Here is a 25,934-nt window from a genome sequence, read left to right on the forward strand (position 1 = left end):
TAGGTATATTTCAGTTTTGCACTGGTTGCGAAAAATACGGTCTCCGCATGCAAACAGTTTACAAGCTATTACGGAACATTCCTGGCCGGTGTGCGATAGGTTGTCTGTGGTGTTGTGAATAAATTACTCATGCTAATTGTATAGGCTTCGGTTGCTGCATTGGGGTAGCTTGGTGTTAAACACTAGCACACGTGCTGGGTTCGAGTTCCGCTCGGTCGGGCATCCGTCATTATAGGTATATGATTTTGAAAACCATAAAGAATGTATTCTGGTAAGAGCCATTTTTTCATATAGGAGATTGTTCTAAATAATAAATGCTAAATATAGCTATATAGACGAGTTCTTGATCAAATGGACTTAAAACATTGTAACAGAATGTAATTTTCGTAAAAAAAAATAAAAAGCTGGCATGAGAATACCACCAGGAACTAGAATCAGAAATTAGACTTGAGTGATACTAATGGCACGTTGGGCACGTGTTGTTGGTAATTTGGCAATAGGTGGTTGGGATTATCAACGGCTATCTAGTTCTATTACAAACAGTATTAGACTAAAGCCGATCCGGCTCTGAACAATACTCCCCATGAAGGATAATGTGAACATGACCTCAGTACCTACTTTTCACATGGGAACACTGGGTAAATGGCCCCGCGAATTTGGGGGCCCGTGCTTAAGATAATTATAAAATCATTCAAAAGATTGCAAATGAAGATTTCGACTGTTACGGTGTATATAAGATTTCTTTTAACGGCTTTGTCAGTCTTTTGATAAATAATGGAACGAATTTTAATATTTGTCTATTATTAAAATATTACAATTCGTTCCATTATTTATCAAAAGACTGACAAAGCCGTTAAAAGAAATCTTATATCATTCAGAAGACTAACAGAACCAGGTAAAACTCACAAATAGAATCTGTACAGCTGTAAATCCATGCTTAGCAAGCAAACACACATGTGGATAACCATCCAATCCGAATGAGGAAGGGACCTTTCGGCAAGTAAGCGGCTTCGGTTAGGCTTCCAGTCAAAGCAGCAAATAAGGTACTAAAAACCGGGAAGATATAAGTTAGCTGGTCGGTATGTCGCTCAGCGCCCGGAAGTGTGCTTCCAGTGTTAAGAGTTCGGCCACCCGGCTGGAAACTGCAGCGAACCTGACAGGAGCAAGATGAAAGTGTAGAAGAAAGAAGGGGACGAAGGCTACAGGGTTAAAGACTGCCGATAGGCTCCGAGATGGTTGATCTGTGCAAACAAAGAAGGTTACAGCCACGTTACAGGAGGCCCCCGATATCCGATCGTGAAACAGGCTACTGCAACGAAGTCACAGTTGAGGTAACGCCAATCAACCTCAACCTCTGCAACACTAGCTGCGGCAATCTGTAGCCGAGTCTAAGTATGAGGTAGTTATCATCTTGGAGCTATACTATATCCTGGACAGCGATAGAAACTGGATATCAGGTAACGCAAAATCAGCGGCGATTTGGACAACGGGAAGATGACCATTTCAGGAAGTGGTTTATCGCACAGATGAAGGCTTTGTTATCGCCAGAATCACTGAAGTGTTCTTCTGCAGCTGCCATGCTCCTTCGCGGTGGGCGATTGATCGATTCATAGAAATACTCAATAAGCTGACAGAAGAGATTATCGATCGGAGACCAATCGTCATAGCCGGCGATTTCAACGCTTGGGCAGAAGAATGAGGCATCCGCTTCATCAACCCAAAGGGGAGTTGTCTTCTCGAGCCATTTGGATCTTGCCAACGATAGTATATTCAGTACTTATCGTCGGGAAGGTTCAGAATTGTGAATGCTGCCCCGGGTTGGCAGGAAGTTTGAATTGGAAATTTTTCGAGCAATACACCCACAGCTACTACACTACATTATCGGAAGCAATATACAGTCAGAAGCGCGTGTGACTCAATCATACGAACGGAGGTGTAAAACAACGAAGTTCGACAAGAGAGTCTTCGAGGAAGCCTAGAGGCTTGAGTGCAATCACCTGTACTTCAGGTCAGATGATGTGATAATGGCTTTAGCAAGAGTGTGCGATGCAACCATGACAATAGGGGGTAAACAAAGGTACATTCTCCGCCTAGCCTTCTCGTGAAGTCTGGAGAAGAATGCAGAGAGCCCATAACGCTGAAAAAGCAGCTCTAAGACCAGCGTAAGAGGTGGCAAGAGCCGCACTTAATAAAGAAATCAAGCTCAGGAAGAAACCCTTGCTACAATAGGAGCTTAACCGCAACGCCAATTCAAATCAGTGAGATGATGCTTATAGAGTTGCCATGGCGAAGAAAAAAGGACCGGCAGTGCCATCAGATAAGTGTCCGGAGAGGATGAGAGTCATCGTAGGAGTGCTATTTCTACAGCATGAACCGACGGCCTGACTGCCCACGTCGTACGGAGCTCAGGATGATCACGAAAAAGAAGCTCAAAAAACCAACGAACTGATAGTGGTGACAAAAGCCTTGAGAGCTAAGGCCCCGGAAACAGACTGTCCCCAACGTGACTTTGAAAACAGCTTTACTAGCTAACCCGGATATTTTTAGGACCGCGTTGCAAAATAACCCATCCACTATGCAGTTCGACTTCCGGAAATGTAGATCCACTGTCGACGCCATACTAACGGTCGTGGAAACTATGGAGACTTCGCAGAGGTAAAAGAGAAGAGGAAACCGCTACTACGTTACGCTGGACGTAGAAAATGCCTTTAAACGGCAACTGATCTACGAAACTGGCGCCAGAAAAAGAAATGTAGCTGGGGGGTGGGCGTAGCGAAGTTGGTAAATCGATTGCCTTGTACGCAGCGCACCTGTGTTCGAGTCCTGACCCCGCAGAAATTTTTCATAAGAGATTTTTCTAACCCGAAAATAAGAATGACCCTAAGGTTAAAACCTCTATAATCGAAATAAAAAAAAAGAAATGTAACCGTAACAGGTGCGTTCTATAAAGTTCCATACGCGATCCAACTCTTTGGAGTGTTGAAGCTGCGCCTCCCAGGTGGCGTGAATATTTTCGGTTTTGCAAACGACGTAGTGCTCCTAGTTATCGGCGAATCACTAGAAGAAGTACAAGTACTCACCACGGAGACGATAGATGTTGTGGACCGAGGTAGTTTGAACAAGCAACAGAAAGGCAATGCAACAGGCAAGGATTTCGGTCGGAGGGTGTACCATAGACACAAAAAGAGAAGTCATACAACTGGGAGTAATGAGAGATGATCGGTGAAACTTTAATAGCCACATCGACTGCGCAAGCGGCAGGACCGTAAACATGATCTCGGCACTATTTCGGATCTTGCCCAAGAATTAGGCAATCAGTAGCAGTAGAACGCGACCTTCAATCCGTCGATAGTCCTGAGCAATGGTAGCGTTGGAAGGAATTCCAATTCCCAACATCGAGAGGCATGGTAGCAACCCAGCCACAGCACAACCAAATTTCGTTCCTATTCCAGGGGAACAACCAACCGTGAAACCATCAGTAAATGTTTTTCGGTTTAAAATCCGGAACACACCATGCGTAACTTAAACAACGCCTTTATTCGCTACATACTGTATGCACATGCTACTAGATTTATTTTACACTTAAACTAAAGGAACATGTTAGGGATGATCCATAAATGACGTAGCATTTTTTGAGTGATTTTTAACACCCCCCTCCCCCATCGTAGCATTTCGTCACAAAATTCTATATACCCCCCTGATAATTACGTAGCTTGACGGTAACCCTCACCCCCCTCGTCGTCTCCGTAAAAAATTTAAAAAAAATCAAAAACGATGTTAGTTAGATGAAACGGCTAAGATTTTCGTGACATCAGGTTAACCCCTATTCCCCTTTAAAAAAGCTACGTAGCATGACATGACCCCCTTCCCCCCTGTCGTCACGCATCATCACAAAATACAAAACTCCCCCCTCCCCCATATAATGCTACGTCATTTATGAATGGTCCCTTACAAACAAATTAAAATTTCATGCGGATCCACCGCGTATGCTTCCCGGTGAACTGATTGCAGATTGATTTCGATGGTGACTGATCGGTGCTCCAAATTTAGGTCATCATCAGACCTTCGGCAGCAGTGATGCGATGTTTTCCGTCGGGTGTGGGAGCGCTATTATCAGTGGTGTCTCCGGGATAGTCGGCCGTCCTTATCACTCGCACGGTTGATGGTTTCTGTCGATGTGTTGCTGGTGGTGATCGTCAAAATCGTCTCTGGGACATCTCGCGCTGCTACCTGCGATGGCAATCACCACACGAATCCCCATATGTGGTTTTACTCGCTGTCGTTCGTGCTGGTGTGATATAGTCGCAGGGTTGTAGTGTAGGGTGGCTGATCGTACTCCCAAACAGTGCCTTTAGGTAGTATACATCAGTGAAGTCCTTAGGAACACGAAAAACAAAATCGAGAAATTTCGATGCTTTGGAAATAATGTATTCTATATGGTCGGTATTAAGTCAGACGGACCAAATGGCATTGTATTGATTTCGAGAAAACCGAGTTTAAAGTTCGAATCGTTGCATGAAAATTCACGAAATAATCCATTGTTGAAATATAGAATGTTAACCATTTTTATAACCCAAATCATTTTACGGAACATGTCGAACTTGTCAGAGTGATATTTTAAAGTTATAGTAATGAATTGGCTTTAAAGGGATCATCCACAAACAACCAGCAATAATGTTGAAGATATTAAAGACGAACACTTTGTGTCCTCATCAAAGTTGTTGGCAAGAGTTTGCTCTACAACTTTGCTGAAGACATAATAACCACCAATCCCTAATGTAATCTTCACGTTTTAGTTATCATCAATATTTTGTCACGATTTTGGCATGTCATAGCATACAAATCTCACATAATCTTTACACCCTACGTGGAGACACCTTTTCCGTATAATACCGAGTATATGAAGTTAAAAATAATACTATGATGAGTGACATGCGCCGTAATCGACAACACTGTCGCTTGAAAACCCCGAAAGTGAGCAGATCCGTACTTATCAAGAAGCGAATGTACCGCACAATGAAAAATAATACCTCAGTTATGTATACGATTACAAAGTCGTAATCAAACCGAACTGACACATGAATTGGATCGGTGTCTCGTAACAATAAGCTATAATCGATAACCACAAAAAACGATAATCCCGGTGACCCTTGCAGTGCAAAAAAGAATATGTATAAAAATACGAGCCTACCGAGCACTGTATCGCGCTGTCAGGTGCCAATCAGTTTCGGTGACGTTTTTTTACGCTGCGGCTTTCGCCTTTGCGACTGTTAATACGTATGTTATGCAAACACGTACGCAGCCCGAGTGCCGCCACTTCGAATTTCAATGCCATTATGTCCAAGGTGAATGGATAACCAAAAGTACAAATAGATAGGAAGCTGTGTTTGAGGTTTTAAACAGAAAGGCTAGTTCTGTGTAGTGAGCGGAAGCAACTGATAATTGAAGTTTTTGACAAACTTCAGAGTGAAATAGGTTCGTCGCTTATAACCATCAAAGTCACTCACAGCGATCTTGTCACAAATTCAATTACAGATGATAGATGGTTAATAATATAATAAAATTTGGGTAAATCTGCAAATTACATTCCGGCTCAAGAGCTATAAACTCATTTAAGATTAATTTCAACAAACGCAACCTCAAGATGCTCCGGATACAGCTTTCGCTGCAGTGTTTAATGGCTACTCGAAGGATACGCTTAATTTGGTAATAAAAAATGAGCTGAATGAAAGGTTTCTGCCAGCTCCGAGGGCTCCGTTTTTCGCGACTAATGAGTGACATTAATATTAACGCTGCGGGAGATCCTTTTCCGCGTACCAACATATTTCGGAGTATGGCGCTGATGTTAATGTTTGTTTTTTCATCTGTACCTTTCGGTCGAAAGGAAATTTAACGAAGCTTCACATTTATTACGCACGGTGGAGGTCGTGTCCAGGTAGTTAATGAAGTGGTTTTAATGCTGAACGGGAAGCACATCACAATCATTCAGAATCCTTTCTCCAGCAGCGTCATAAGTAAAGACTGCTAATGACCTACTCACAGAAGACAACATCTCCGGGACTCGTCTGCATGTACTCACAGATTGTAGCACAAATTATAGCAATCACTGTGCAACTTCACACAGCTGAAACGTGATTGTAATCATTTTGCAGCTACTTCTAATCGTCCTCCCCTTTTCCAGTTTGATTTTCAATTTTACAACCAGCAACTAAGCTGGTAAGTTGAACCATCGCTGGCCTGGGTTGGCTCAGGAGCCGGATGGGGGATAGCGCGAAGCGCGCATCTATCACGTTTCTTCATCTGCGTATCGAATCGCCTGACTCGGGCAGAGTGGGCTTTGGAAATGAAACAAATCAAGAGATACTCACGATCTCTCCACGAACCATCGCGGTACCCCTTTCAGAAAATGAGGAGGCGTACTTGAAAAAGCTTGTGAATGAGCACGAGCATACACTTGAGACCACCCCACTTCAAGCATGGCCATCGTGTCTTCGAAACCCTTTGGTGCCTTTCGTTTTTGCTGAATTGATTATGTTTTCGAGAAATTAATTATGATTTTGATCGATGATTTCTGTGCAGGTGTCTATAATTTTTTAGTGTTTTAGTGTCTCACCTCCTTCGCCCGGTCGGCATTAGTGGCAGCGAACGAGCGCTGCGGTAGAATTGAACTTTAAACGAAAGCTTTCCATCATATGAAGAGGTTGTACGGTGGGAAGAATTCTCCCAGCGTTTCTTGGAAGAACGTTTTTGGGAATCGGTACAGTTAAAGGAAGGAATGCTAAGGTTAAATCTGTAAATTGTAAAATAATTTGACGGTCTACAAAGCATGAACATATTGATAAACTACTAAACTAATAAACTGATTAATTGATTGACTGACTAACCGACTCATTGTGTGGTATTGATAATTCAACAATAATACACTTCTAAACTGATAGGCTGACAAACTAACACTCAGATTTCTGATATACGGACTAAATGCTAAACATAAACACCAGAAAACTGATTTGCTGATACGTTGATATCTGATTCTTAATCAGTGTTTCTAAGTTTGGAATTCTTAATCCCAGCTCTGAATTTGGAGTTTTTAATTTACGACCTTCAAATTTCGATTTACGAATAGTGATTTAGGATTCTTGATCTAAAAATAAAAAGTTTATGATGAATCTATGATACACGATTTACGATACAAGACCTAAGACCAATGTTTACGAGTTACAATTAACAATTTACGATTCAAGATTTATTATTCACGATGTACGATTTACGATGTGTGATACACGATTTACAATTTGCCATTTTTATTTTCTGATTCACGAATTTCAAATATAACAGATTAATGATTTACGATTAATTATTTAAATTTTTAATATTTCGATCTTGGATGCAAGGTTTGCGATTTTGCATGACCACTTAGGTTAAATAATTAACGTTGCATAAAGATTCTTTAATGATCTACTACAGTTCGATTTATGAGCAATGATTTACAAACTACTATTTGTACATTACACAAATGAAGGATTCGCTCCAACTTTGAAAACCTTGTCCTATATTAACACTCTCTGTATCGTCACAACAAACTTTTCAAAAAATAATTTCAGATTTTTGGTTTCAGTTTCTGAGAATTGTGAAATTTTTTTAAAACACGACGAGGTTTAGACATAACTTCGAGCAAAACATTAACAAAAAGCAAAAGCAAAACAAACATTGAAGATATACAAAATTTTATATTGTTGTTTCCATTTGCCCTTTTTCCATACCTAGAAAAAACAAAAAAAATTTGCTGTTGTTTTGGGGCCAAATTAACCAATTATCACAAGCATTTTACGACTTTTTGAAACGATGGCCCTCAAATTCATCTTGATCATATTAAGGTTGAACAGAGAATGGGTAAAAATCGAAAACGAAAAAAAACAGTTTTTTTCCATACCGTGTATTAGATTTTCATAAAAATCAATCAGCAGTACTGTAATAACATTTTACATAAGCTGATTGATTTTTATGAAGATCTAATACACGGTGTGGAACAAAAACTGCTTTTTTGGTTTTCGATTTTTTTCCATTCTCTGTCCAACCTTAATTTGATCTATATTTTTTCAGTTCATGCATACTATTTGAACTTTTCATATGTTTCGTTCCTTTCATTTATTTTAAATGTTTGATCCATTTCTTATTTAATTCCTTCAGCAAATTGTTTATTTCATTAATTTTATTCATTTTATAAATCAATTTTATTCTTTTGAAATATTGTGTTAAAATGGATAACTATTTTATTGATTTCATTAATTTTATTTATTTATGCAAGGAAGATTTTTATATCATGCATTTTATTGTTTTTATTTATTTTATAAATTGTATTCAGTTAATCGTTCTGTTCATTTCGTTAAATTCATTAATTTCACTCTATTACGTAACTAATGAATTATATAATTTTTATCATTTAATTAAGTTTATTCAAACCATCCATTTTGTTGTTTTAATCCATTTTGGATTTATTCTGCGCAAAATTGTTGTTTATAAGGTATTTACCAAGGCACAATATTATCAGCGTTTCAAAAAGTTAATTTCATAAAAAATTGATGGCTGCAAAAACTTGGAATAAAGTGACTTCATCAAGGCACTGCGGGTAAAACCAACACACCGTAGGGGTAAGATGCGACATTGCATAATTTCTTTTCTTGTCACTATTTTATTAAAAATATTCTTCTTATGTCCCATATCCCATTTCTTATTTCCTATTTCCTATCTCCTATCTCCTATCTCCTATCTCCTATCTCCTATCTCCTATCTCCTATCTCCTATCTCCTATCTCCTATCTCCTATCTCCTATCTCCTATCTCCTATCTCCTATCTCCTATCTCCTATCTCCTATCTCCTATCTCCTATCTCCTATCTCCTATCTCCTATCTCCTATCTCCTATCTCCTATCTCCTATCTCCTATCTCCTATCTCCTATCTCCTATCTCCTATCTCCTATCTCCTATCTCCTATCTCCTATCTCCTATCTCCTATCTCCTATCTCCTATCTCCTATCTCCTATCTCCTATCTCCTATCTCCTATCTCCTATCTCCTATCTCCTATCTCCTATCTCCTATCTCCTATCTCCTATCTCCTATATCCTATCTCCTATCTCCTATCTCCTATCTCCTATCTCCTATCTCCTATCTCCTATCTCCTATCTCCTATCTCCTATCTCCTATCTCCTATCTCCTATCGGTGTCGGGCCATTAGGCCGAAAGCCGTTAGGCCGAATGCCATTATGCCGAACGCCATTAGGCCGAATGGGTCATAAAGCCGAATGTCATTAGGCCGAATGGGTCATTAGGCCGAACGCCATTCGGCCGAATGGGTCATTAGGCCGAATGGGTTATTAGGCCGAATGGGTCATTAGGCCGAATGGGTCATTAGGCCGAATGGGTTATTAGGCCGAATGGGTCATTAGGCCGAATGGGTCATTAGGCCGAATGGGTCATTAGGCCGAATGGGTCATTAGGCCGAATGGGTCATTAGGCCGAATTGGTCATTAGGTCGAATGGGTCGTTAGGCCGAATGAGGCAGTAGGGCCGAATGGATCATTAGGCCGTATGTACCATTGCGCTGAATGTCATTTGATTAAAAGCATCGTTTCAGAGACTAATTGAGATGACGGGTTCACGTGTTTCCCAAGGCTAAAAAGTCATGTTGTATTAGAAGGTCCCACGAAATGTCAAACAGAAAACGCGTTTAGAATCGAAGGTGCTTGGCTTTTCTTTGGAGAGTGCTGTATATTCCTTAACATCGGTTGTGATGGGTTTATTTATATGTATTTTATTAAGAAACATTTTTTTAAGCTTGTTGATTGCGGATACCAATACGTATTCATTAGCATTGCATGTATCATCCGGAACATTAAGATACACAAGCCGTATGTCATAAGATCAAAAATTGAATGTATGTCATAACGTCTGAAAAATTAAAGTTTCAACCCAAATTGTTTCCGATGTTTACAACGTACCCCTAGTGCGTCTCTCTGGCACAATGACGCATATTCGCTATCAGTTTTAATGTTAGCAAGCGCCTCAAAACATCTCGTCATAAAATTTCTTTACGAGTACAAGAGGAACTTCCCTTTGAGTACTTAATTCCCTCACGCTTCGCCAATCTTTTGACGATTTTCCTAGTCCATTTAACGAGCTACTTTCTCCCAATCTCGGTGGAGTTGCATGATTTAAAAATCTTTACGCATTTTTGCTCGTAAAAATAACAGATGCATGTAGCAACGATCCTTGAAACGAACTTAGCAACGATCAATAAACAATTGCTACCAACTTTACGAGCCAGATGGAAAATTCGATCATCAAATTTGTTTGTCAAGATCGCAAAAACTGAAGAGACCGTTCTTTCTTCTTTACTTCAAAAGATCTAGTATACGATATACCATGGAATTTGGAGTACTTCTTTGTGAGTTGGTAGTCTCGATTAACCTCTGATCGTTAGCTAGTTAGTCTCCGCAGCGCTGTCTTCCTATATACCCTCCGTCTTTTTGATCTGTATATTCCAATGCATTGAATTATCAAGAATAACAAACCAGGTCGAAACGTGGCATAGCCAGTTGAAACTTGTTGGAGCACCGCATGTGGGAACATGGAAGACGATTGACGAACTTTGTTTGGACAGAAAGCTGGTAGTGTGTGGACGAATGTGTTCCTTGAATGAAATGTAGAGGAAGAACCGCACAGAGGAATGAATACGCTCAGATGAATGAACGACTCCGCAAATTCGTTAAAATTTTTAATACCTATGAAATTAATGAATATATTATTCGACGTCGGAAGCGGCGGCCTCTCGCAAGCAAACCTGTGATCCACTCGTTTGCCCGGATTACTCAAACATAGGGGCTTTTTTTTAGTTTAAGTCCGACGGAGCGGAGCGATGTCGGACAGCATTTGACATAAAGCGATGTGGCGTAGCCACATTAGGCGTCGCTTTCACTTATTTGTTCCATTACAGCAACGAGAAAGGTGTTGTAAATATTCAAAACATTATTATTGTAAGTTTTAAAAAATCGTAAAAAGGCACCCTTCATTGAAAGTTTTCAGTTACAATCGCAATACATATTTATCATTCTCTTTGGTCCATTCGGCCTAATGACCCATTCGGCCTAATGACTCATTCGGCCTAATGACCCATTCGGCCTACTGACCCATTCGGCCTAATGACCCATTCGGCCTAATGACCCATTCGGCCTAATGACCCATTCGGCCTAATGACCCATTCGGCCTAATGACCCATTCGGCCTAATGACCCATTCGGCCTAATGACCCATTCGGCCTAATGACCCATTCGGCCTAATGACCCGTTCGGCCAAATGGCCTTCGGCCCAATGACCCTTTCGGCCTAATGGCAGTCGGCCTAACGGCATTCGGCCGAACGACATTCGGCCTACCGGCTTTCGGCCTAATGACCCAGCACCCTCCTATCTCCTATCTCCTATCTCCTATCTCCTATCTCCTATCTCCTATCTCCTATCTCCTATCTCCTATCTCCTATCTCCTATCTCCTATCTCCTATCTCCTATCTCCTATCTCCTATCTCCTATCTCCTATCTCCTATCTCCTATCTCCTATCTCCTATCTCCTATCTCCTATCTCCTATCTCCTATCTCCTATCTCCTATCTTCTATCTCCTATCTCCTATCTCCTATCTCCTATCTCCTATCTCCTATCTCCTATCTCCTATCTCCTATCTCCTATCTCCTATCTCCTGTCTCCTATCTCCTATCTCCTATCTCCTGTCTCCTATTTCCCATTTCCTATTTCTTATTTCATATTTTCTATTTCCTTTCCTATTTCCCATTTCTTATTTCGTGTTTCCTATTTCCTATTTCTTATTGCGTGTTTCCTATTTCTTATTTACGATTTATTTCTGAATTATCATCAAAGATTTGTGTGACCAACAAGTAATCCACCGCATTTTTCTAAGAATATGGGCGGACGAAGTATTGTATACTTTTTGGCTGGATGGACTCATTTGCCCCATCTACAAGGAAGGGCACAGACTGGAGTGCGCTAATTACAGGGGGATATCTTTTCTGAACTAGGCGTACAAAATACTGTCGCGTGGCCTGTTTAGCAAACTAAAATCGCTTTATCGGCGAATACCAGGCTGGTTTACGTGAAGGCCGATCAACGACGGATCAGATGTTTAGCCTGCGGATGATCCTAGACAAATTCCGGGAGTTGAACTTGCAGACCCATTGATTTTAAAATTTTAAGTTTATTGATTTTAAGTCGGCGTATGACTCAGTGAAAAGATATGAACTCTGGCAGATTATGCCAGAACATGGTTTTCCGGCGAACCTGATTACATTGAATACATGCGACGTTGGATCGTTCAAAATCAATTATTCGGATTGCAGATGAGATCTCAAGCTCATTTGGACATTAGAGGACTGAAGCAAGGCAATGCATATTCAAATTTGCTGTTTAATATTGCTCTTGAAGGAGCTATCAGAAGAGCTGTCGTTCAAAGGGACGGAACTCACAAGGTCGCATATGCTACTTGATTTTGTGGACGATTTTGATGTAAGAGGAAGACAGCGAGGATAGGCTTAGTCATCAACTGAGCCAAGACAAAGTACATGGTCGCAGGTAAAGAGAGAGGCAAAGAACATGGCAAAGTAAATGGTCGAACAATTCGTTTACCTTGCTACACTTGTGATTTGCGACAACGATGTTTCCCGTGAGGTGAAAAGGCATATTGCAGCTGCCAACGGGGCCTTCCTTTTACAGTGTAAGTAATCAGCTTAGGTTCTGCAAAGTAAACAAAATTCGCCTTATACAAGACACTCATCCTCCCTGTCGTTCTATATGGCCACGAAGCGTAGACGTTGAAAGAGGCAGATAGGAGAACATTCAGAGTCTTTTAGCGTAAAGTGCTGCGGACAATACTCAGTGGGATATGCAAATATGAAGTGACGCATGAATCATGAGTTGTACCAAGTATACAAAACTGCAGACATTGTTAAACAAATAAAATACAGCAGACTGCAATGGGCTGGTCATGTGGCACGAATGTTGGAAGAAAGAATTGCGAAAACAATATTCAGCAGGAAGAGGACGCCGACTTCGTGGGAGGCCACGAATACGTTGGATATACGCAGTGGAAGAGAACCTAAGATCCCTGAACGTGCGGGAGAACAGGAAGGACGCCGCCCAAGACCAACAAAGGACGAGCTCTACGATACACCCGGAATTGATGAGATGACGCTGTAGCCAACAAGGTACAAGGTACATTAACAAATATTTAGTATTTTGATTCTAATCATCAAGAATGATTTAGTTTTATGAATGAATCATGAAGAATGAATTGGAATTGACGATATATTGTATATACCTACGATATATGAATAAGGTTATTTTATATACGATATGCGATGCTCGATTTACAAAATACGATATTCGCAGTGCTACACACGATTTACGATAATCAGTTAACGAATAACGATTTACGATGTACGGTTTACGATTCACGATTTTTTTTATTTACTTATATCTAATTTTCAATTTCTGATTTCCTCTTCCTGATTTTTAATTTCAGATTTGTTAATCCGAAAAAAAGATTAGAATAAAAAAAGTTTGAGTCTGTACAGCACCATATGATGTTGTACACAATTCAACATATTCTTAGCTAACTATTCTAACTAATACAGGTTGGATATTTTCGGAATGGGGTTAAAGAAGCGGTGTCGGAAGCCATTTTGAAATCCAATATGGTAATTTTCGAGTTAGGTAAATTCTCTATATACTCCACAATGTAAATACTTTCAGAAAAGGATTGACGAGTAGATGACGGAAATCAATGTCGGAAGCCACTTTGATAACTAAGATGGACTTCCAGTTCATATGAATTCTCTATGACCTCAACAATATCGGCATTTTCGAGATGGGATAATTATATAGTGGTTGTGTAGGGATAGATATAGTGATGATATGGTCATAGAAAATATTGCTTAACCCGAAGTTGCTATCTTGACATTATGACGTAACTCATCGATTTCCTTCATCCACTCGCCCACTTAAATAAAAACCTTATGGTTAGATAAAATTTTATTTTTTGTGTTTCGAATTCATCTCGTCAGTAACTAGCACCAAATGGGTGTCTAATTAAACGATGTATCTAAACTAGTACCCAAATTAGCACTACTTAGACACAAAAAAATCCAAACTTGGTTAGGCAAAGGTTATAGTTAGGTTTATGAAGAATTTCGCTCCGTCGGAAATCACCATCTTGGATTTCTAAATGGCGGCAAGCATCTGTCTCCACCATCTACTCGTCAAGCAAGTTCCAAAAATACTCATTTTGTTTGGGTTATCGAGAATATTTCGCAACCGAAAGTTGCCATCTTAGATTTCAGAAAGGTTCCAAAGATCCATTTTCATCTTCCTCTTGCCTAACCCATTCCAAAAATCCATGTTATGTTACGATCATTAAATTCTGTAAACTGCTTTGACGAAACGTTAAGAATGCGAAGCGAACTTTTTTACGAGCTAAATCTCAAATAACGAATGCTTTTTTTTACGAACTAAATCAATTAACGAACCCGAATTGATTCGTAAATGAAGACTCCGGTGTGCCAAAGTATGGAAGGCGGCAAAAACTTCTAAATATCTAAATTTCTAATTTTGCTACAATCCCTCTTAAATAAATCTCGAGTGTACTAAAAACTTTAGGCGCGTTTTTCTCGAAACCGCTTTTCCAGGAGTGGCGGAAAATGTAACTTGAAAATTTTTCTGATCGTTTTGAATTTTCCACAGTATATTCAAAATTGCTTTCTCCATCGACCTACTTATGATTTTATGTTTTATGGCTTAGTTTTTTTTTCAATATTCAATTGCGGCACGAAAGGATTCTCAGAATATGCATATTTTTGTGTTTTACGGTGATGTAACTCCTCAATTCGCAATCAAATTCACATCAATTCAAAAGGACCTCAATCATACAGTTTGGTTTACAGATCGAAACTGAATCTGAGTCCTTACTTTTGAGTGCAATAAGCTGTTCAAAATCACGATCACAATTTGGGGGTGCAGCTGTCCTCAGAATCGCACCCGGATAATACCGAACAACCCATAAACAACGGCATAAAACCAGTGCAAACGTAAATTTTCTGATCGCCCACGCGACATCTCCATAAGAGCGCTCGTTTACGAAATAAAAGCAATTCTCATTTATTATTTAGGATTGAACTGATTTTTGCTGTTTCGCAGTACCACTCTCACGAGTTCGGTTTCTGGCCTGGAGCACACATCGTTACTTTGATATTTATTCAAATTGGAAAACACCTCTTCGTGAAAGTCAAGTCAGACCTGGAAAGGAAACTGCAAACGCTTTTAACCGGATGACATTGACGCATGCTGTTTTCTCATAGCCTTAATTAAAATTCATTCATGTACAATATTTTAGATTTTAAATTTGTGATATTAACTTATGCTATGAATCACGATGCTTATAAGAACGCTTCAGAGTTTCAAAGTAATCAATCATCTTCCAAACAAGCAATTAAATTCGTACAGTCTAGTTATATCCCAGAGTCACGTATTGCATCGACAGCCTATTTTGATGCAGCTCTACAACAAATCAGCAAATGTTCTGTTTTTTTTCTCGGCAGTTACTCTCACATCACGAGATGACCTCATCTAATGATTATTTTATAACAACCTGTAGTTCTTCGGTTACAACACCATCCAATCGAAGCGAACCGTCATAATTAATGGTCAGTAATTACGTTTCATTCTCCCTCCAAGAGGCCTACAGTCGGAGATCGCTAAATATTTGCTTTAACTAAAATGTGCCTGTGTAAGCATCGGTAGACCCTTCGCACAAACTGCTGGGGCACGGTGTCCGCCGGAATGGCTCTGGGTATGTTATTTTTTTTTCTACTACTGCTCTACTGCTGCTGATAGCTGTCCAACTGGGACACTTTGCTAAGGTTTCTGCTCGTGTGTAGGTTTACACTTTGAATTACATGATGATTGATGAATCCGGCTTCGGTCGCAGTCGACGCTGCATTTCCATTGGAATGAATCAATGTCGCAGATGTCTATCGCTTTTAATTCGATTTGGTTGCTCATTTGATCTTTTTCAGTGCTGTGTTTCAAATGATTGAATAATATCGAATGAGTGTGAAAACTGCTTGGGTAATATTTCTCTTGCGTCCAGTCTCAAATCGAAATATTGAGACAAGGTATAGATGGAGTTTAGTATTCCATCCAGGACTGGAATGAGCTAGATTGTGGGAACGAGTCCCATTCGGTGTTAAGCAGTTTATGAAAACTCATTGAAGGTAATTCCAGCCAAATATCTAGTTAAATAAATAAAAGATGTATACTATGTCACAGTTCGAATGTGCGGGTTTCTGTACAACAACAACTCAACACAAAGCGAAAGACCTTATTCCACTTGAAAAGATCAATATCAAAGGCCGAAACGTCAAAATTCGTTTTGCGTTTCGTTGATTGAGACAGTCGTTCAGATTCCTCACGAATAACCTATCCCAGTCGTTATAAACATAAACAGGTGTTTAAATCTAAATAAGCTTAACATTTTAATAATTTCTGATTATATCTAAAATGTCTAATTCATTTTCTACACTTATAAATCGTAAACCATTCGTCGTGACTCATTATGGGAGTCCTAAAATGTTTGAAAAAAAAAACAAGAGTATAAGATTCCGAACGTTTATTGGTACTGAATGGACATACAGTCTTGATTATATCTCGGTAGATTTGATTTTAGAATGACATATTTGAAGCGTATTACATTCAAAACAAAAAATTAAAGTACTTCTATCAACATAAGATAAAAAATTAAAATTTATTTAAAAAGGATAGCAAGCAACGTTCCACTGCAGAGGCGAGCATAGCATAGTACAACGTTGGTTAATCGATTGTCTTATACGCAGCTCCCCTGGGTTCGATTCCCAATCCCACACATAAGGTTTGATATTTTTCTATAGATATGTTTCCAATCCAACAAGAGACGAATGGCATTAAGGTTAAAAATCCATAAGTAAAAAAACGTTCCACTGTGATTTTTTTCTGTTTTGCGATGCGTTTAAATATAGGGTAGTTCCTAAATAGTTCCCCGAACCGGGACTCTTATCAATGTTGTCCATAGACCCAGGCCCGTAGCGTATGGTTGGCCTGGTTGGCCCCCGCCAAGGGTGCCAGCCTTAGAGGGTCGCTGAAATCTTGATCTGCTTCATAAAATAGATGGAACAAGTGGAATAATATAAAATAAGTGGGAATAGGGTGAGTGAGCCAGTTATGGCACTAGCTAAGCATTAGGAAAGAATTTGGTCCTTAATTTTTGTCAATATTCCACACTAAATTACAATCTATATCTTTTTAGGAAGATCTGACAGTTCTTAACAAGAAGCTGTTTTGAATTCAACCTATTTGCCATCGAAAATAGTTTTTAATGTGAAGTCAAAAAGTTTTGTCTTGCTCCAGTTATGGCACCAAGTGTTCCTTAGTTGGCCCTAGTAGTGCTCCAGTTATTGACACTATTATTATTTCGGAAATGCCTTAGCCAGTGTTTACAATACTTAAAGTTCTATGCAAATTGTAATATTTTCATAGGATATATGCAGTTTGTACGGAACTGTGTTCAGGTTTTGGAAGCACAGGTTGATAAGTGCGCACACGGATAGCATTTCCGTAAACGAGCAGATACTATAATAACAAAATAATATTTTTTACGTACTATTCGAGGGGAAGGATGAAGAAAACTGTGAAATTGTGACAATTCGTTATATGTGGGAGAGGGAGTAAATTTTGCGTAACTTTTTTCAGCTTTAGAACGGGGAGAAATTGTTTTTTGTAATTTCTGTGCTTTTCACTGCGGCTAATGGTGGCAAACTCAGAAAATCCGAAAAAAAATTAAACATCTAAACTCGGAGGGCGTTTGGCATATTATTCAGCGCATCTAGCGGCGAAATTTTTCGTGGATTTGAAATATTAACTCACGGCACCAATCTGCATCAGAAAATGCCTTAACCCGCACAACCCTAAAGATCGCTATTTTCAGTTTGCTCGACAGCGTTGTGCTTTTCAGCAACGGTACATTTATCAGACGATGTTGGTTCAGATGCAATGCTGACATGATTAGGCCTGACCCGTCCAGTGGCAGCCATTATAGTACTTAGGAAAAATTTTGGATTTCTGTGCATAAATCATTCAAACCATTTACTTCCTAAAAATTAATAACCAATATTGTGCTTCATATTTTTTGCAATAGATACTGACTTAGACGAACCTTTTTTAAATGGAGTTGGCCATCGGACTGATGCGACAAATGTGTTAACTTTAAAGAGCAAGGTGGTTCGAGAAACTGGAAAATCCCTATCCTGCATGTCAGTCAACCACTTAGTTACTTTTTCCTCCTCCTCCTCCATCGTTAGCATAGATCTTGGCCCATTTTTATTCTGCCAGTGGCCACTCAATCGGTACCGCTCCGTAGAAACGGGAATACCGTAGGTCTTGCATGTGGTATACCTCGTCATTCCATTGCAAATTCGTCTTATGCCCATTTGTAACGCATCTTCCTTTTATCTTGGCACTCTTCCCCATTTTGCTGTAAATTTAAATAAGTATTCATCCATCGAATGATACATTGTGGTTTACAACGGGATTTGATGCAAAACAGTTTTCGCATCAAACAAATGTATTTCACAACTTTGGCACACAACTAAATGTTTACCAGTTTAATACCGCGCTATTGAGTTCTACAAGATGACGACACGAATGAACTCATGGTGAATAAAGTTCATGTTTGACAATTCTCGGTGGTTTGTTTACCTTGTCAGTTGCGTGAGTGCGAGTGCAACGGGTGCTCATCTATTACATTCGAATTCACGTAACTTCTATGTAAACAAACCACCGAGAATTATCAAACGAAGTTCATCCGGCTCATATTGTGGGGTTATGTCGGTTGGTGTAAAACCTATTGGAGTGGAAATTTCAACGATCACTAGATCAAACGCCCGGAAACAACGAAAAAACAAATCGAGCAAACTACGGCCAAATAAAGCACACACTAAATTGATGCACCTGTTCTTCGCCCTATCAAATACTACATTAAAATATACGAAACATATACAATAAAATATTTAATAGTAATATCTAAGCATTATACACCACTTATACGTGTTTACTGCATTGAGTGGTTGCATATTTCAGTTAAAATTAAGTGAAATAAAATGTATAGTTTTTAGCCCTACGGCTAAGAAAAGTGTTGAATTCTGAAAGCTTATATTTGAAATGAACAATACATCGTTCAACATGAAGGTTTCAATGTTAAACTTTTGGAAACAATGTGAAACAAGATTATTTACTTATGTTAATTTACGAAATACTCTGAATGGACTTATATTTTGGTTAATGGCTGTGTTGGATGCACTAGTGCGAACCACTGGTGCTAATGCCACGACTGGCTCACTCACCCTAAGTGTGGCATTTTCAGGTAAACACTAAATTGTCCGAAAGTCAAATTGAAAAATAAACAGCCCAAAACTGAGACTCCGCCAAAGGCAGCAGAAGGCCACACCACGGTTCTGTCAGGTCCATTCAGATTTATTCAGATATCAGAGTTGAACTATTTCTGAACCAAGAGAGCCAAATTTGTTGCGAAGAATGGTGTAACTTTCTTTAGCATTTCTGAAAAGCGTGCTTACAGTGTTTTTCAAGGGAATGCTTCCGGGCGCATTTTGTGCGCGGAGCAGGGTAGTAGATGGTGCGGACTCTCTACAGAACAAATAATCTTGTCGAACAAGACCTAAATAGGCAAAACAGTTCCACTAAATGTCACCTGATATGAGTTTGTAGGAACATACTATTTTTTTGTCCCGCACTGTACGGTTGTCTTTCGAAATCTTCGCTCACTGGAGCAAGAGCTCCTTGAAAAACTCGATTCAGTAACCAAACCGTCAATCTCAACTTCATGAGTAGTCATGTAGGCGCCAATATTTCTTCATAAAATACTTGTCGCCAGTAATGTCATTTGCTTTCTTTAGGCAGGCTATCGTAAATCTGAGAGTATCTGAACGGAGTTTCGAGATACTTAGCGGAAGATCTTTTATCCAAATGCACACCAGATATGGTCCAATGGAATTCAATGTGTATGATTTTCGACGAGAAGCCGGAGTCTTCGATGACGAATCTTGTTCGTCATCGGGAAGATGCGGGTTCCCCAATAAATCTTCTGCCTAGTAAACCAATCTGAACTTTCTGTCTCCTGGAAAAATACTCCGTCGCCTTCTAATACCTAGTGTCAACTGACTTCACAAAATCTTCCTTCAAACGCCGCTATAATATCACAGACAAATTTGCATTGAACAAAACTATTTTCAAAATTCCGCAAAACTTTAGTGGACTGTTAGTACTCCATATTGATGGCTTCACCCTAAATTGGCAGGAAATTTCTGATCCCTGCATTTTTTAAAATTATTGTTGTTTTATTTTTTGAAATTGAATAAGAATTGACTGAAATTTCTCCGACCGACGTGTTAATTCTGCTAAATTTAACATAGGTGCGTTTGGCCCTTTGTGCATTTTGTGTGAGGAAATAATTAACCTGGAAGTCTGCAAGGCGAATAATTCTAAACGTGTTTAACCGAAACAGCGTTGTCAGGTCAGCAAAACTTCTTATGTATAACAATATCCATAACAAAGGGAACAGCAAGCTTAATTTTTATTGGTACCCAACCCATAATACACGAATGAGCTTTGTCTTATCCAAAAGCAAGTCTTGTTTATCTAGTCAGTGGGATGCTACACAACTTCTACTGTATTCCGTTGTCTAGGTGAAATTATTCATTTTTTTAAATCTGAAGTCTTTCTTCAGAGACATTCTAATATTCATTACTTATTGGTTAAATTGTCATAACGACACTTACTTCATATTCACCGCGGTATATTCGCTGACAATGCCGCAACTTCAGTCTGATCTCGCTCAGAACAGATGTCAAATTGCCCCACGTCGTTTTCGTGCTCAAAATTAATAGCGTCTAAACCGGTAACTGTAGAAGTAACAATTCCAGTAGATATTGCTCAGATTTTTCTGAGGTGAAAAAATCTGTGGTCACGTTTTCCTGCGGAAAGGAAGTAAAGTCGTTGGTCCCCAGTCCATGAGTTGATGAATCGATATCTAGTCCAAATAGTGGTCACCTCTCTGGCGTCGGTAAAGAAGAAGTAGAATCCAACTTCTATACTTACGAGCAGATATCCTCCTCCCGTGATACTTGTGGAGTACGCAGTAGTTTATACGGCCTCTAGCAAAAGCAAGTATCGGACAAACCATTCCTTTCCTTTTCTTTCGCGATTTATGTTCAAGCCTGGCCGGCGCCGGTATTAATCAATAAATAATTTAGGATTACAGGGGTTTTTCTAACGATAACTTTATAGGGTTACTGCGCCCTAATTCATCTTAGCTCCTCTATTCATCCCACCCATTCGAACAAATTAGTTAGAGCAGTATCTGCTATCTCTATTCAACGCATTAGTTCAAAGGATAGGATGAATAAGGGTACGTTGTAATCGACTTTTCGCTTGGCTCAAATGCGAGCATTTTACATTTGCCAGGCAAAACTTTGAACTGTACTGCTTCTTACTATTTAAGTGCAATCCAGTCACTCTAAGTTCAGTTATCAACGAAAGAGTGTGACATCCTGACTAATGAGATGAATAAGGGCTCGTTTACCCTCCATGTTTTAAAGTTTTATACTAATTTACATACAAAACTGTATTTTTATTCCAGAATGTGATTCTAAGTCTTATTTCAAATCAAAATGTATTTAACTAAAATATTCCAAAATGTGATAGTTTTCGAGTTTTAAAGATGGAAAAAAATCAGCTTAATGGAATCATGAAGCTTTCAATAAAAAAGTTTTCCTGACAACAACTTTTAACATATTTTTATAACGCATACCATACCATTATACCATAATCATACCATACCGTTTTGATACATTTTTCAGTGCATATTGTTACATGCAGAAGTATTCATTCCATGTAATTCCTTCTGAGATAGTTGTGCAGTATAAGATATTGCTCTTATATCAAAATGTTGCAATTGTCAGAGTAAATCATGGAGATTCACAAACCGAACACAACTGCAAAGTTTTATTTGAATCGGCGATGGTCATATTTTGTGGTCGGCCGTTTTTTGGTGGAATCCCTGTATTTAATGATCATTTTGGGCGGTTTGGATACTACCCTTGATTATTTTTTTCGGAATTATTTCATTCTTTTCCTTCCATAGTTTGCCTTCTGTAAAAAATATTTCAAGAAAATATAGATTCAGTGTGTTTCAAAATCTGGAAATAATCATTGGAGTGCAAATAAGAAGCAATATTTCGTATGGGCAGCCGCCCATACGGAAATCCGGAAATTGCAAATTGCTCGTTTAAAATCATAAGATCATATTGTCTACCAAGGCATACATCCTGATTTTTTCCCATTCATACTAACACAATTCTTTTCCAGTGATGCTCGTGGAGATGCAGTGATAGTATCGTTCTCTATCAACAGCAAGTGTCGAGCTAACATTTCTTTCTTTCCCCGGTAGAATAGCATTGGACGTGGTCGGTGTCGTTATTAACCGTTTTATGAAAATGTTGGTCCAGTGAAACATGCACAGTGATAATGATTTACTTCTCCCAAAAGTGAAGAAAAGTGCGACTACTTACACCCAAAATCCGACGGGTATGTTTCTATTACTTTTGAGTAAAATTCTATCGTTTTTTCGGTAACATACGAAGCAATTGCGCATTGTGGTATTAAACTTATATTCCCGCAAAGGTAGTGAACGGTGGAATGATGAATTTCGGTTGCTGTTCATGTATGTGCATCAAACAACCAAACACTTTTTCAGTGTGTGTCAACCTCGGCTCTGTTCGTATGTAGGATAATTCGATCGATTTCTATAATAGTATTAGTATCGAGTCAATCCCAATGGAATTCTGGCGGAATCTGCCCCAATATTGGCAGAAACCAATCGGATTTTTTTCCGGATAGGTTGGATAGTGAAATAAAAATTTTAGGCAGATTCTGGATCCGGCACAAATCCCGATCCGGACCAGTTCCCGGATCTGGACCAGTCCCTGGATCTAGCCCAACCCTTTTTCCCCTTAACAGGTCCGGACCAGGCCTAGAGTTGTCTGGATCCGGACCCTCATTTGGATGCGTGAATCCAAACCGTAGGTCTTGATTCCCGCACATGACAGGCAGGGATGCCACATTGAAATGTGTGTTTTGATCAAAAAAATCTTTTTACCATCTGTGATGACTAAACCAGAAACAAAGTCTGAAAATCTGTGAAAAATTACAATATTCCCAAAAATCTGTGGAAATCTGTAAAATTTTAATAAAATGCCAAAAATCGGTCATCTGTGAAAAAGAATTTGTGATCAAAAATTGTGCAAAAAATCTGTCTCAGTACAGAAAAATCAGTGAATATGGTAACCCTGATGACGGGAAGGACTGTGCATTAGACTGGTCCAATTTTTGACTTTTAGCTCCACCAGGCTCTACTGATTCTTTTTTTGGCCCTCAGTAATTGTGCAAATTTTGGTACCGATCGGTTGCGTCTAGGGACCCTCCAAAAATTTCAAAATGGATATGGAAATTAGTACTGAAAATCGGTTAACATTAAAAATAAATTCTTTAAAAATCACCTCATCAATCAATTAATGAGAACATTATATATTTCTTCTACTGAACATATTCGTGGAACATTGTAAGCTTGTGAAAATTCGCTGAGAAAAGTAAATAACTAAAAAAACAGCATAACTTCAAAACAAGTGGATTTGATTATTAATCATAGCAGTCTTGCTATTGGAGAATTTTTTCTTCTTGCTATTGGAGCATTTTTTCTTATTAACGTAAAGGTAATACAGCTGAGTTTTGGGTGTATCTTCATAGTCAGCTGCACCGAAAAAAATACTTGTGGCTTAATGACCCAAAGGCGAAAGGTATCGTCGATCATACTCTTACTTGGCTGGCTGTAGTGATACTCCCTTTCAATTTTTCGGAAATAATTTCTTCCAAACTATAGGGAAAGTGATGCTAGTTTCACTGGATGTAAGCTGATATCAATACAAAAAATCAGTTTATAATTGATAATCCCAGAGCTGTGCATGAGTGCAGTTTTCATGCAATAATGTTTTACTTAATCGTAAATCGCACACCAACCTTTTGTTTAATTTGAGAAATTTTTTAGTTTCTCAATAGACGAATTTCGCGCCAAATCGTATTCAGAGTTGGCAGCACCCTTTCAGATTTTAATGAAACTTTCTGTACATGAAGATTTTGTCACAAAGAGCCACTTTGCATACTTTGTTTTTCCAAAAATGATCTAGACTGTCTTTTGAAAAGGGCCAAACTTTTTTAACCAATTTTTTTTTTCAAATTGTTATAGTCTAAAAATGACAAATCCTACAAAAAAAAAATCGTAGGAGTGATTTTTACAAAATTAGTCAAATTTTTGAATAAAAAAAAAAATTAAAGTCGAATAACAAAAAAAACCCATTTTTGATTTGATTGAAATTTTGTTCCAAGATAGGTAATTATGTTCCCTACTTACCGTCAAAAGTTGGGCACTTTCAAGGAAAAAAAGTTATTTGAAAAAAACTTTTCCTTGCCCAAACTGAATTATTTCTTCAGTGTATTTTTATCGAAAACTAAACCAATGAAAGTCATAATCATTTCAGAATCCAATAAAACTCAATTTGTGAGAAGATATTGCCTAATTTAGCAACTAAGTATATTTTTATTAAGGGGTTACAAACCTTTTAATTTTTCGTAAAATCGATTTTTTTTATTACTTTATCTGAAAGTCATAGGCGGCTCCAGCCGGATGGTAAAGGGGGGGCACGCCTTCTTAAAAAAAATGAATCTGATGCACGATTTTAAAAATTAAATTTTGAAGCTTGGAAACGCATTTCTCGACATACGTGGAGTGTGGCGAAGAATTTCTCAAATCAAACACAGAAATTTTTTAATGTGTTTTTTAAGGAAGCCACTAAGGATGAAAATCTTTCTGGTAGAATAGGGGGGCACGTGCCCCCCGTGCCTCCCACTGGAGCCGCCAGTGCTGAAAGTACAACTCTTTGAGAATGTTTTCCCAAATTTTTATAGAGATCCGAGAAATAGATCGAAAGTTACAGCGCTTCCAAGCGCGCTTCGTCTACCAAGAGCATTGGTAATTCGAAATTTTAAACTCGATTATCTCGAAATGTCGTTTTACTTAAAATGGTTTTTCCGCGATCACGATTGCCGAAAATCTACTCAATCGATTTTCTTAAATTTTTTTTTCAATTGATCGTAATTAATTTTGTCGTACTTTAACGATTGCTTTTTATGCATAAATTTTTGTTTCATTGATAAGAATTTTTTAATACAATTTTTAGAGCTTAAAACAGCGATTTTTTTTTACTAAAAACGTTCTCGAATGCAGGAAAAAAAACTATTATTTATTTAACTAATCGTTAAGGTACGGGGAATACTTATATACTAATGCAATTTTTTGAGTTTTGGGATTTTAATTGATCAATCGTGATCACCGCAAACCTCTTAATTAAAAAAGGGTTTCGGGGAAAAAGCCATAACTCCGCCAAATATCAATATATTTTTATAAACTTATGCTTGTTTATTTCACTGAAAAATGTACTACCAAAATGCTATAATTTTTAAGAGTCATTAAACAAATATTCCATTATTACTTCTTTATTTTCTTGTTTAGTGCTGAGGAAGGATCAGGGAACGAAATAACCACCACAACATTATGTATTCAATTTTAAATATTTTTAAATATTTTGTATTATTTCTTTACAAGGAAAATATTTTTGGTTCATCGTCTGAATTACAATACCTTTTCGCAAATATTTTGCCACCAG

At 38.6% G+C, this 25,934-nt stretch overlaps 1 protein-coding gene across 4 annotated transcripts in view; it reads right to left on the reverse strand.

Annotated features, from left to right (window-relative positions):
- LOC131691722 (protein grainyhead) overlaps positions 1-25,934 on the reverse strand; it is a 774,648-nt gene that overhangs the window by 633,831 nt on the left and 114,883 nt on the right. The gene's annotated exons all lie outside the window — the stretch shown is intronic.

Source organism: Topomyia yanbarensis, chromosome 3 (genome assembly GCF_030247195.1).
Source record: "Topomyia yanbarensis strain Yona2022 chromosome 3, ASM3024719v1, whole genome shotgun sequence".
NCBI classification, from domain to species: Eukaryota; Metazoa; Arthropoda; class Insecta; order Diptera; family Culicidae; genus Topomyia; species Topomyia yanbarensis.